Here is a 3,159-nt window from a genome sequence, read left to right on the forward strand (position 1 = left end):
CCTGCTCCCGGATACTGTCCCACGTGGAGAGAAGGGCAGACTTGCTCACCATCTCCCTCCCCAAGGAGCGATGCTCCAGGTTGCAGCTTGTTTGCAGGGGGATGCCCCAGGCTGCTCCCAGCTGGGCTGGCTGCGATTCCCTGCATTGGGCAGAGGAAAACTGGCTGTCAGCGCCCATGGTTTGTAGGGCATGTGAGAGATTGGGGCTGGGACATCGACATCTGGGGAGCAGAAGGTTGTGGGAGCTGGAAGAGGACTACAGAGGGGCAGGGGGCTCTGAACCAGAGGGCATTGAGGGCTGAACAGGGATGTATGAGGGGGCAGGAGGGGGGTGATTAGGGGTGAAGTGTGAGATGGGGCCATGCGGATGTGGGGCTGCTGAAGGGAGGCTGAGGGAATACACAGGAATTGGGGTAGGGGGAGAATTCTGGGGCTATGGGTTGCAGAGCTGGAATAGAGGGAAACTGTGAGGGGAGGATAAAGGGAAGGAAAGGGGGGGGTGGGGAGGCTGGAGGGAGAATATGAGAGCAAGCGGAGATTGGCTGGCTAAGGGAGAGCCAGAAGGTCCGGGGAAGGGAGAGGGATGGTGAAAGATACAATGGCAGCTCCCCCAGCCCATGCTGCTGTTCTCTGTTGTAGACCTTCTATATCCCCCAAGCAATCTGCTTGTAGATGTTGACATTTCAGCTGTTGGATCAGAGCTGTACATGCACAGCCTTTTCTTCCCACAGGATCAGGAGATCTAATATCTCCTGTCTGCTCCAGGAAGGAGCATGTCTGGAGTGTATAGCTGGCAAGGTCAGCTGGGCAATTGCACACAACAATGGAGAACTGCTAGGTGCACTTGCCCAGCTAGACAATCAGGAAAAGACATTTCAAAAATTCATGTGGGTCTTTAGACAGGGATGGGCTTCTGGTCCCTGTGACCCCTGGGCAGTGGTGTTCACAATTATGACCAGAGCAGTCAATTTTTGAGAACTGGTTAAAGGACAGGGAACAAAGGGTAGGAATTAATGGTAAATTCTCAGGATGGAGAGGGGTAACTAGTGGTGTTCCCCAAGGGTCAGTCCTGGGACCAATCCTATTCAATTTATTCATAAATGATCTGGAGAAAGGGGTAAACAGTGAGGTGGCAAAGTTTGCAGATGATACTAAACTACTCAAGATAGTTAAGACCAAAGCAGACTGTGAAGAACTTCAAAAAGATCTCACAAAACTAAGTGATTGGGCAACAAAATGGCAAATGAAATTTAATGTGGATAAATGTAAAGTAATGCACATTGGAAAAAATAACCCCAACTATACATACAACATGATGGGGGCTAATTTAGCTACAACGAGTCAGGAAAAAGATCTTGGAGTTATCGTGGATAGTTCTCTGAAGATGTCCACGCAGTGTGCAGAGGCGGTCAAAAAAGCAAACAGGATGTTAGGAATCATTAAAAAGGGGATAGAGAATAAGACTGAGAATATATTATTGCCCTTATATAAATCCATGGTACGCCCACATCTCGAATACTGTGTACAGATGTGGTCTCCTCACCTCAAAAAGATATACTGGCACTAGAAAAGGTTCAGAAAGAGCAACTAAAATGATTAGGGGTTTAGAGAGGGTCCCATATGAGGAAAGATTAAAGAGGCTAGGACTCTTCAGTTTGGAAAAGAGAAGACTAAGGGGGGACATGATAGAGGTATATAAAATCATGAGTGATGTTGAGAAAGTGGATAAAGAAAAGTTATTTACTTATTCCCATAATACAAGAACTAGGGGTCACCAAATGAAATTAATAGGCAGCAGGTTTAAAACAAATAAAAGGAAGTTCTTCTTCACGCAGCGCACAGTCAACTTGTGGAACTCCTTACCTGAGGAGGTTGTGAAGGCTAGGACTATAACAATGTTTAAAAGGGGACTGGATAAATTCATGGTGACTAAGTCCATAAATGGCTATTAGCCAGGATGGGTAAGAATGGTGTCCCTAGCCTCTGTTCGTCAGAGGATGGAGATGGATGGCAGGAGAGAGATCACTTGATCATTGCCTGTTAGATTCACTCCCTCAGGGGCACCTGGCATTGGCCACTGTCGGTAGACAGATACTGGGCTAGATGGACCTTTGGTCTGACCTGGTACGGCCTTTCTTATGTTCTTATGTTCTTAGTCATAGAATCATAGAATCTCAGGGTTGGAAGGGACCTCAGGAGGTCATCTAGTCCAACCCCCTGCTCAAAGCAGGACCAAACCCAACTAAATCATCCCAGCCAGGGCTTTGTCAAGCCTGACCTTAAAAACCTCTAAGGAAGGAGATTCCACCACCTCCCTAGGTAACCCATTCCAGTGCTTCACCACCCTCCAACTGAAAAAGTTTTTCCTAATATCCAACCTAAACCTCCCCCTCTGCAACTTGAGACCATTACTCCAGTCAGTGTCAGGCATTGTGTGTCAGTGGCTGGAGGATAGGCACCGACTCCATGAGTGCTTTGGGGCTGGAACACTCAGGCAGAAGAATTAGCAGGTGCTAATTACCTGGGTAATTAGTTAATTGACAGGCAGCCCTGCTAATCAACTCCGCCTTGCTCCCAGCACCTCCCACCTGCTGTGAACAGCTGTTTCACAGCGGGTGGGAGGGACTGGGAGAGAGAGGAGCAGGGACCGGGTGTGCTCGGGGGAAGGAGCGGAAAGAGGTGGGAAAGAGGCAAGGTGGGGGCAGGAAGAGGTGGGGGCTTGGGGAAAGGGGTGGAGTGTGGGGGCAGAGCAGGGAGGGGAAGAGATGGGGCAGGGACTTGCAGGAAGGGGTGGAGTGGGGGCAGGGCCTGGGGCAGAGAAGGGGGTCAAGCACCCCCGGCTACAGGGAAAGTTGGTGCCTATGGGCTGGAGGGCTGTTAGGGTTGAGATAGGTAACTCAGTGTCTACACTCTCACTGTTGCCAATCTATGAACATCAGCCATGGCTCAGTGCCATTCAGGGAGTTGGTGTTACTAAGTCCATGTAGCAGGGCACTTACTTCAGTGGGAGACAACGTTAGGGGCAGACCCATGCACAACTAGGCCAATGCACGGTGGCATATGTCCACCTAACTTTGTAGTGGAGACTGGGCCTGAGTAAGTTTCCCAGACCGGAAGAAGAGCTCAATGTAGCCCAAAAGCTTGTCCATATCGCCAACA

This window comes from Mauremys reevesii, linkage group 15 (assembly GCF_016161935.1).
Source record: "Mauremys reevesii isolate NIE-2019 linkage group 15, ASM1616193v1, whole genome shotgun sequence".
In the NCBI taxonomy this organism is placed as follows: Eukaryota; Metazoa; Chordata; order Testudines; family Geoemydidae; genus Mauremys; species Mauremys reevesii.